The following is an 11,393-nucleotide window of genomic DNA, read 5'->3' as shown; positions in this document are numbered from 1 at the left end:
AGAGAGATTCTGCCAAGAAAAATAGTTGTATAAGGTAGTTAAATAAATGAAACCATTTTTGTATACAAGGGCTATGAAGACTAGGTAGGATGAAAAGTCACCACAGAATTAGCCACTTTCTCCCTTGCAGGCTAAATGGATGTATGTGAACCCCACAGTACAGTCTCAGGTGCTATCCTTCAACCCAAAGGCTATGCTACCCAGGGATGTCTTGAGTAACTTTAGAATTTTCTGAGTTTCTAAAGTCATCCTACGCCCACAGTATAATGTGAAATAGCAATAGCATAATTGAACCAGAGACCCTGAAAGCATTTAAGTGACTATTTCTAAATTTGGTACAGCAAGTCCCCAAATTATAAACAAAATCTGAGTTAAGGACAATTTGCACTTTCCCTTTAATTGTTTGTAAATTTGCCCTCACTTTGAAATGATTGAACCAACCTCTACTTGCAACAAATTCTTCTTCTTCACAATCACCTTCACATTCTGCACGTGTCACTTTTAAATCGCTGGAAAGGATTCAAGTCTTTTATTGCATTGACTCAAAACCAGTTGCTCTCAATTCGATTTTGACTCATATCCACCATGTAGTATAAGTTTAGCATTCCCATAGACTGAGTCGAAATAAGTACTGTGTGCACCTCTTCTAACTTAGCCTACAAATTTGGCTTAAACACACACTTAGGCACAATTATCATTCGGAAATCTGGGGACTGCCTGTAAATTGTATTGAAATAAATATAACATTATCAAGCTAGAATCTCCAAAGTTTGTCTTCTAGGATTTATGGTAAAATGCGTTAGAACAACTAGCAAAACATTTGGCATATAATTCTAGGGTCACTTTAAATGTGTTGATTTATCTAGCTCATTAAACTTTGGTCCTAATGCCACATGTCCATTGAAATGTGCCAGTTCTCTTGTGGATTATGGTTTTTAAATTAAAAACACTCATTTACTTACAGGCAGAACTACAAATATTGTGGAAATTGTGGGGGTGAGCAGAAGAGTGATCTTTAATATTAATAATTTGTAGAGTAACCAGTAATTGGTTTTCATCGATCACTCTTGTAAAACAGTTGTCTTTTATTAAAATGCCATTTTTTTCCATGCTCCTAAAATCTACATACCCATGTTCGTCTGGGAATAATGACCAGATGCTTATGGAACCATCTTCTGCCATCTATCTTTGACCATCTCAACTTTCATCTTCCTACTTAAAAATAAATAATAGGTTCCTTTTTCTCCTAAGACCAGAAATCCACTGACGGGCAAGTTCTGGTTCAATAGTCTGCAGAATGACTAAAATTTTTCTAGTTATTAATCTTTCTAGTACCTTTCTGCTGGGATAGCCTATAATTTCTTCCATTCTTTACACAGAATTTTTTTTTTTTTTTTGCCTGTGCTCTGTGTGATACTGTTTGCAGGACACTGGGAATAATATGTGAGCCACACTATCTGGTGGCATAGTGGTTTATGCATTAGGCTGCTAACTACAGGTTCTATGGTTCAAATCCACCAGCAGCACCTTGGGAGAAAGATGAAGCTTTCTATTTAGAAAGAGGTTTACAGACTAGGAAACCTTATACAGGGTCACTATGAGTGAGAACCGACTCTGTGGCACACAACCACAACACTTTCCAGACACTCTTTGGGTCACTTATTCCTACACACAAACACAAATGAGGCAAAGATACACTTACATTCAGAAATTTTTATATTAAAAATTTGTGTTGTTCTTATGGGTCAATGAGTTAGTTTAGACTCACATAGTTCATGCATGCACTGTTCTGAGTATTAATGGATATTTACAGCTGTTTCTCCTCATCTTGAATTGTGCCCTACAGCAATGACGGGTCAGAAAGCTTTACTCCATTAATGTCATTATGGTCCGCTCTACTTTAATGATGCTGGTCTTTCTCAGTTTTATTTTGAGCACTTTCCAACCTGGGGGAGTCATCTTCTGGCACTGTATCTGACAATGTTTTTTTATTCATAATGTTTTCATCTTCTGGTACTATATCTGACAATATTCTGGGCTATTCATAAGGTTTTCAGTGGCTAAACATTCAGAAGCAGTTTGCTTCTCCTTCTTTGTAGTCTGTCTTAGTTTAGTGTCTCAGCTGAAACCTGTCCACCATGGGTGACCCTGCTGGGATTTAATATACCAGTGGTACAGCTTCTACCATCATAGCAACACAACACACAAGCTACCACAGTATCACACGCTGACAAATGAATGGTAGATACCAGGATTGTTACTGTTGTGAAGTCATGTCAATTCTAACTCATAACAACCCTATACAAGGTTTCCAAGGAGTAGCTGGTGGGTTTGAACCACTGACCTTGTGGTTCACAGTCTGGTGCTGATTCTACCAGTCCCACATCAGCTCCCCAGATACCAGGATTAGGAATAAGCAAATGCCCACAATGTATGCCTGCCACTGAGTTTTAACCTGTACCTTGAAGAGTTTTGTATTTTTAGAGAAGAAATTCCATGCCAATTATTTTGTTTTGTTTTGTTTTGTTTCCAGATGAAAGCCGGTGAGAAAATTACAAACTCATTTCAGTCTTTTACTAAGTAGTGTTTAAACTACTCATAAATGAAAATGTTAATTTAAAATGAATTTCTATTGCCATTTTCTGCCTCTTGGGGAGTAATAAATACTTCACAGACTTTGTTTTCAACTGAAAGCATTACTTCCATTTTCTGGCTCAGAGAAGCAGACAGTGTTTATTGTAACCATGTCTTCCATGATTTTGCAGATTTTTATCAACTTCCTATTCTTGATGCTGCTTTTTTTTTTTTTTAAGCCTCACACAAATATTGCCACTGTATTTGGTCACTTTGATTACTCTTTTCTAGATCTTTTCTTTAAGCCAAACCTTTTATTTTTTTTTTTTCTTTATATTCATAGGCTTCCAGATTTCTTGAATTCTTGTGAGACCAAAAGAAGATTAATGAAAGAAGAACTCTTGCTGGTATGTAAACACATCCCAATTGGGATGTTCTAGAAGTTACACATGGAATTGCCTTCAGAGGTTTTTGTTTCACTGAATGGCGTTGAAGTTCACCTTCTGATTTCATTGACAACATGACTAGAAGATGTGTGACTTAAAAAGCATTGAATTCCATTGGTGTTATTTCTAACTCTTGTATATTTTTCTGACCTTCTAGCAAGAATGTGTCTTTGCTCACAAGAGTTTTAATGCTCTCTGTAACTCTATGTGTTATAGTCACCAGTTAGTTTTTGGTCTTGAAGAAATGCATCTAGTTGCTAAAGTTTCTGTTGCTAAGCAGGAATAAGCTGCAATTTCTTTGGAAGGTGCTGTCATTGTAAGTCGAGAATGTGAGCGCTAGTGGGTTAGTTATAATTAGCTTTGGTGAGTTCCGCATGGATGGAACATAAGAAGTACATTCCTAGTTGAGACAGTGTAACTCTAGATCCCATTGTTTTAGAAATGAATGAAGAACAATGGTAAGGAAATGGGCTAGTGTTTGTTGGAATTCGTTTCTATGGTGAGTAGCTAGTTTTGAGGATATGGACAATTCCACTCATTAGAAAATTGTGGTATGAATTTTCCCACATAAGAGAAAATAAGGAAACAGAAGGAGAGTGTGAGTGTTAAGGCATGTTGGAAGTAGAACTAACTTGATCTTTGCTTTTTCTGAACCTCTTTGCTATTCCCAGAGGAGGGGGACAGTACGCTCATTCCTGAAGGTATTTCATTGTTCAGTAAAGCATCTTTCTGTCTGGCCTGAAGTCTATGAGTCAATGTTTTTTACTACCTTAGAAATATACTTTCTTTTTTATTAAAAACAAACAAAACAACCAACAATGATAAAAGAATAGGGGTTTGGTACAGTGCTGAATGCATTAGACGTTTATTTTGATGAAATGTTGAGTACATTAGAGGCTTGGAATGAGTTGGTTTGATAAACTATATTAGAAATCATTTCTGGTTTCCATTTAAAAAAAAAAAAAAATAAGCCTTTCTGGAGGGATTAATGTTGCCATTTTGTTTTTATTTATTTCAAATACATTATTTTCAAAATTAAGTTTTTCTATGCATGCACTATTGATTATAAAAGCCCATGGACTTGACGATAGGTATGGGAGCCTTCTTAGTGTTCTGATGATCATATCCTGTTTGTCAGAGTGACATCAGTTTAGTTGGAGCGCCGGCATTTTGTACACATTGAAGCCCGTACACTAGGATTTTCCAACAGTGAGAACATTGGGTGTTTCTCTTTGTGTGTGCTAATGGTATGGACTGATTTTGCAGAATCACTGCAGCAGGTTGTAAATGATGTATGAAATGAAAAATTCCTGCCCAGTGCACAGAGCGAATATATACAGTTCTATGCAATCACTGCAGCGCTGGGCTATTTGTTTTAATATTTCCTTCGACATATAGTAATTTTTTTGGTGAGTCCTTATATCCAGATGCTTGACATTGGCACATAGCACAGATACCCTTTATGTATATTTCAAATGAATTTCACTGTTGTATAGTTAGATTAATAGTATAATGGATCTTAGAGGATTTGACCTTCAAAAAATAATATTATAGGAAAACAAGAGCTATAACTTTGCTTGTAAAAATTTAGAAAATATTAAAGAGCATGAACAGTGAAATTAGAATCATTTAATCTCACAATAGAGGAATATCTGTTGTTTACATTTAGTACATGTCTTTTAACGTTTTTAGGTGTTTCTTGTTTGTTTTTGCTACAGCATTCTTTTAAAATATTATCCTATTGCTTTATCTATACCTTTTTTATTTTGATTACCAATAGGGTCTTTCTATGCTCTTCTACAATGAAATTTTTAATCATGGCATACTGTTCAATTGCCTGAGAATCGCACAAAGGATTTTTTTTCATTTCTTATGATGAGTAGTGGATATTTTGGTTGTTTACAATTTTATAAGTATTTCTTGTATCAACACTGTAATGTATAGACTATTTAAGCGCAATTCTTCTTCTATTCCTCTTTTTTTAAATGTCCTTGGCTATTGTGTTTGTTTTCCCTGATGAGGTTTGATGATTGGACTTCTGTGATTGGAGGAAAATTGGAGTCTTTTTTATATTAAGTCATTACAATGGCGACATGGTGTATCTCTTCATTTATTGGTAGATTTTCTAACATGGATTTATCCTTGAATTCTGAAAATAAGCCTCCTGAAGACATAACAATATTTAATTAACGATTTCTACATATACTGTATAAGTTATATATGTATAGTTCTTTTTAGCACCATTTCTTTCTTTTCTTTTTTTTTTTTAAATTCAGGTAATTGTGTTGTTATTATTATTAAGTGTATTAAATGCCATGAGGTCAGTTGCTACTCATAGTAACCGTGTATAGGATTTCTAACTAGCTGCTGATGGCTTTGAACCACCGACCTTGTGGTCAACAGTCCAGGGCTTTTCTTATCTTCCTAATAGTGCACACTATTGTGACAAGAACACAAACATATAGACATACACATACACTGTGCCCTAGAGCAATTTAAGTAACAGTGTACCTCTTTTTCTTTAGATGTGATAGAATTAATGCTGGAGCTGGTACATTTTGAGTCAGAAGTTCTTTGAAACTTTTAATCATTTTGCAAGATTATTGATCTGTCCAGAATGCTTTCTATCTCTTATTGAATAACATTTTGGTGATTTATATTCTTCTTTTGAAATATTATTTCATCTAGAATTTTAAATGTTGGCATAGATTCATATGTAATATTCGGTTACAGTTTTTTTTTTTTTTAAGAAACCCTTTAAATCTATTGTTAAAATTACTTTTCTCTTTCAGAATATGAGCTATCCTATTCTTAATTTACTCCACCAGCAGTAGCTATGGAGATCTTGAAGTTGCTTACTATTTCTACAGTTTTTCTGTTTTCTTACTAGTTTCTTAAGCTACATGCTTGGCTCACTTCTCTTGTTTGTTCAGTGCTAAAATACTTGAAACTATGAATTTTCCTGTGATCTCTTTTTTAGTTGCATCTCATAATTTTTGATAGGTTGATTTCTTGTTTTTTTGACTTCTGATGTGGCGCTGTAGGACAAGCACTGGATTGCTAATTGCAAGGTCAGTGGTTCAAACCCAACATCCACCCCTTGGCTACCTTATACAAGCTCACTATGAGTGGGAACTGCCTCCATGGCACTTAACAACAACAGTTCTTATTTCATTCATTGTTTAATAAACAGACGTGGTCTCCTGACATTTTCTTTGATCCAGTACTTTTATTTCAATGCATTTGTGCATTTTTAATAGATATTTCATGTAAGTAGGATTATAATATTTGTCCTTTTGTGTCTGATCTATTTCTCTTAATATAATGCTTTCAAGTTCATTCCTGCTATAGCTTTTGTCAGGACTTCATTCCTCTTTTTGGCTAAATACTACACTTCGCTTACCAACTGTCTCATTATCTGACATTTTGCATTTACAGCAATATAAAAAACCTCTCCTCCTTGATTGTTTTGAGATATAGCAGTGTACATCTGGCTGTAATGAACACCATGGTGTGAGACAAGAATAACATTGGCTCTGATTGTTAAGCTTCCGTGTCAACTTGACTGGACTGTGATTCTCAATGTCGTGGCAATTATGTAATGATGTAGTCATCCTCCATTTGAGAGCCCATGTGGTTATCCTCCTTTTTCACAAGATACTGATTTTCACATAACGAAGTGGTCTTTGGAAGCTAGCTACATTGATAAGTGTATAGCATAGATGTGTATAGCATTTTGTTTATCTACCATTTGGTTGTCATGAATAATGCTACAAGGAACATTGACATGGAAATATCTGCTTGAGCCTCTGCTCCTAGTAGTGGAATTGCTGGACCTCTTCTTTGATTCATAAATTACTATTTTTTACTACATAGGGGAATTTCACTGTCTTCCTTTTAAAGATTTCCAATTTAACTACATTATAGTCAGAGAATGTCATATGAAAGTTCTTGGGGTCATTTCTTGGAAAAAGTAAAACATGTCTGCTAGAGACCAACCTGGAGTGGCTAGAAGAACAGAAGATACTTCTTGAAAGAAAGACCTACAGGAAAAATATAAAACAACATAGGCAGACCGACTGTTACTACAAGAACAAGCAACTTGCTTGCCCAGGAAACATCAAGGCAAGTGGTTGGGTCCCCTCAGTGCAAACCTCCTTCCAAGACTAAGACTCAATGGGAATATACACTGTGATTGGTGACCACACTCTACACTGATAAGGGGACATGAGGGAAAAACAGCAATGAAGCGGTGAGCTAAGCCCTACAACGTTCAATAGACTTCTGTGAACCCAGGTGAAGACCTGGTTGGCCAGCAGTGTGGCAAGACCTGGGGACTCTTGGGCCCAGAGTCAGTGACATAGCCACAGAGGACTAGAGTGGAGAGTGAAGTGTCCAGCTGATAAGAAGAGAGGGCATATGCATAAGAATATCCACACTTGCAGATAATACCCATTTATCCTGGCTTCAGTGACTGGATGATCAGAGCGCAACCAGAAGTAAAAAGAAGAGGAAAAAAAAAAAAGTATTCTCATACAATTTGATGAACTTGACCTATACCTATGGAAGCGGTAGCTCAAAAGAGGGTACACGTCCTTATAGCAAGAATCATTCCCACCCCCTCCACACACAGAGTAGACAGGGATGGGCAACTTGGACATTGGCTACCCAAAATGGGGGGTGGAGGGCCACAAAGGCAAGAAGTGACTGGCTTACAAGCTTTCAAGAGGGAACCTAGATCCAGAGGGCCTGGAGGAAGGTAGAATCTCCAGTGAGTAGTATTCAATTTGACTAGGCGGGGCTGATGCAATGAAATGCAGACGGGTCTCTTGTGATACAATAGTGAATAATTGTTATCAGGACTGATTGTGAGGGTCAGAAATGTAAAGGTAGACATTTTATAGCAAGGAGGGGAGTGATTAACTTTTCATTCTAGGAGCAGAGGTCCCTAGGCCCATCAGGGGAGAAGAGCAGAGAGCAGGAAGGACCCTACCCAGAGAAGCAGTGATGCCTGAAATGGAGCCAGAGATGATGATGTGGAGCGAAGGAGCAGCTGGAGACTTTAGATCCAGAGAGGGAGAGCGACCGTGTGCTGAAGACCTGAGGGGTATGGGGGAAGGATTGCATGGAGGGGATTGTAACCATGGCAATGAGACGATATACGATAGAATGAATGTAAAACTAATGTTCTCCCATGTAAACTATCTCATAATTCACAATAAAACATTTAAGAAAAAAAAAATGTCTGCTAGAAAAAAATATGTATTGTCTTATTCCAGGGTATATTGTTAAGTATGTGTGGCATTATAGGGTAAGCACTGGACTGATAACCACAAGGTCAGTTGTTCAAACCCTCCATCACTGCTCAAAAACCCTATACAGGGTCGCTATGAGTTGGAAGCTATTTGACAGGACATAGCAACAGCAGCTTACACTTATCAGATGTAATGTGTTGTGTACTATATTACTAAATACTGTATACTTATTACATTTTTGTCTGCTTAGTGCAAACTATTCAATGATGTGCATTAAAATTCACAAGTATGGTGTAAGATATATCCATTTTTTCTTTAATTATTTTGAGACTACTTTATTAGGTACATTTAAATTTGGAATGATTGTAACTTCTAGGTTAATTGTATAATTCTTATCACTCTTTCCTTATTAATTTTATAAAAATCTGTTTTTATATTAGTATAGCAACTTCATCATCATTGGCTTTATATGGTGGTACATAAATTTGAATAATGGTGGTATTTTGGGGTTTTCCTTGTAGAAATATGTACAGGCAGCGTTGTACTTCAAGATAGATCTTTAAATATTCTTTTTGATGATGAATGCAACACCATTCCTTTTCAATTTGATGTTGGCTGATAGTGGCTGTGTGCCGTGGAGTCAGTTCCGACTTATAGCGATCCTATACAGGATTTCTGAGGCTGTAAACCTTTATGGGAGCAGAATGCCTCATCTTTTTCCAACGGAACAGCTGGTAGTTTCAAACTGCTGACTTTGCGGTTCACAGCCCAATTCATAACCACTGCGCTACCAGAGCTCCTTCAATTTGATGTTACTGGTATAATAAACCACATATGATTGTCTGACTGAAAATGGCCATTTCAGCTCACTGATGACACGCATACCTATCTTTATGTTTTCCATTTCATTTTTGGCAACTTGCAGTTGTCCTAAGTTCATACTTTGTATATTCCACATTCTGATTATTAATGGATATTTGCTGTTGTTTCTTCTCATCTTGAATTGTGTGCCATCAGCAAGTGAGGGTCCCAAAAGCTTTGCTCTCTTCATGTCATCATGATTAATTCTCCTTTGAGAAGGCAGCTTTTCCCCAGTCTCTTGTGAGTGCCTTCTGACCTGAGGGACCCATCTTCTAGCACTATACCTGACAGTATTCTGCCACTATTCCTAAGGCTCTCGTCTTCTGGGAGTATGTTTCTTGATGTACTACTGCTGATCTTAAGGCTTGTAGTTCCTAACCATTCACAAGTGGCCACTCCCCTTCTTTTTATTCTTGTCTTAGTCTAGGAGATTCACTGAGACCTGTCCACCATGGGTGACCCTGCTGGTGTTTGGAATACTGGTGGCTTCAGAGTCACTGCAACACATAAGTTACCACAGTATGACAAACTGACAGATGACAGGTGGATAATTTCTTCTGGTTCCATCCATACTGTAGCATGTATCAAGATTTCATTTCTCTTACTGGTTGAGTAGTATTCCAGTGTGTGAATTTGCCATATTTTATTTATTTGTTTTATAACTCATCTGTCAGTTTGTCATACTGTGGTGTCTTGTGTGTTGCTATGATTCTAGAAGTTACATCACTGGTATTTTAAATACGAGCTGGGTCACCCATGGTGGACCAGTTTCAGATGAACTTACAGACAAAGACAGAGAAGGAAAAGGAGAGACAGACTATTTCTGAATAATTAGTCACTGAAAACCTCATGGATAGGAGTAGAACGCTGTCACATAGCACCACAATACTGACTATTGGAATATGATGAAGACCGCCAGAGTACTGTCAGAGAGAGTGCTGGAAAATGAACCTCTCAGGTTGGAAGGCTCTCAAAATATGACTGGGGAAGAGCAGGCTCCTCAAAGTAGGGTTGGTTGTGATGATCCGAATGGAAGAACGCTTTTGGAACCTTCGTTTGCTGATGGGACACAACTTAAAATGAGGAGAAATAGCTTTAAACATTCATTAGTAATTGGAATATGAAATATACAAAGTATGAATCTAGGAAAATTGGAAATTGTAAAAATGAATCGGAACACATAAAGATTGATTCCGTAGACATTAGTAAGCTGAAATGAACTGGTTTAGGCCATTTCAAATATGACAATCACATGATGTACTATGCCAGGAATGACAAGTTGAAGAGGAATGGCATTGTACTCATCATTAAAAAGAACATCTCAAGATCTTTCTGTTAGTATAATGCTGTTTGTGTTTGAGGCTAATATCCATCCATCTACAAGGAAGCCCAGTTAATACAACTATTATTCAAATTTACATACCAACCACTAAAGTCAGTGTTGATGAAATGGAATAATTCTACCAACTTCTTCAGTCTGAAATTGATCAAATATGTAATAAAAATGTATTGATAAGTACTGATGATTGCAATGCGAAGGTTGGAAACAAAGAGGAAGGATCAGTTGTTGGAAAATATGACCTTGGTGATAGAAACGATGCTAGAGATTGCATGATAGAATTTTGCAAGACCAATGACTTCTTCATTGCAAATGCCTTTTTAAAACTGCATAAAAGATAACTCTACTCATAGACCTCATCAAATGGAGTACACAGAAATTAAATTGATGATATCTGTGGAAAGAAGCAGTTGGAAAAGCTCCGTATCATCAGCCAAAACAAGGCCAAGGGTAGACAGTGGAGCAGAACACCAATTGTTCATTTCCAAGTTCAGGATAAAACTGAAGAAAGATAAAACAACTCCATGAGAATCAAAGATGACCTTGTATCTATCCCACCTGAATTTAGAGATCATCTCGTGTAGAACATTATTGTTGTGGGTGTGTTATGCCAATTGACATTGATTCCTCAGTGACAATGGTCCTGAGCTTCCAGGTCCAGTGAGTCATCCCCTCAAGGTTTTCAAATGTGGCTAAACAGATTTTATAATGTTGCCCCCCCCTCCCCGCCCCCCTTATACTCTACTTTATTCATGTATATATTTACAGCAGGGGTTAATGTGGTTAGGTGCCATCAAGTGTGTTCCAACTCATAGTTACCTTACACAAAACAGAACGAAACACTGCTGGCTTATGCTCCATTCTCCCAATTGTCATGTTTGAGACCATTTTTGCACCCACTGTGTCAGTCCATGTCAT

General features: G+C 37.0%; 1 pseudogene; it reads left to right on the top strand.

Annotated features, from left to right (window-relative positions):
* LOC102819974 overlaps positions 1–3,306 on the top strand; it is a 12,120-nt pseudogene extending 8,814 nt beyond the window's left edge.
* The last annotated feature ends 8,087 nt before the right edge of the window (positions 3,307–11,393 follow it).

The sequence above is a fragment of the Chrysochloris asiatica genome, unplaced genomic scaffold (assembly GCF_000296735.1).
Source record: "Chrysochloris asiatica unplaced genomic scaffold, ChrAsi1.0 scaffold00037, whole genome shotgun sequence".
NCBI lineage: Eukaryota > Metazoa > Chordata > Mammalia > Afrosoricida > Chrysochloridae > Chrysochloris > Chrysochloris asiatica.
The sequence above is the reverse complement of the archived record's forward strand: the minus strand, read 5'-3'. Positions and strand labels throughout refer to the sequence as shown.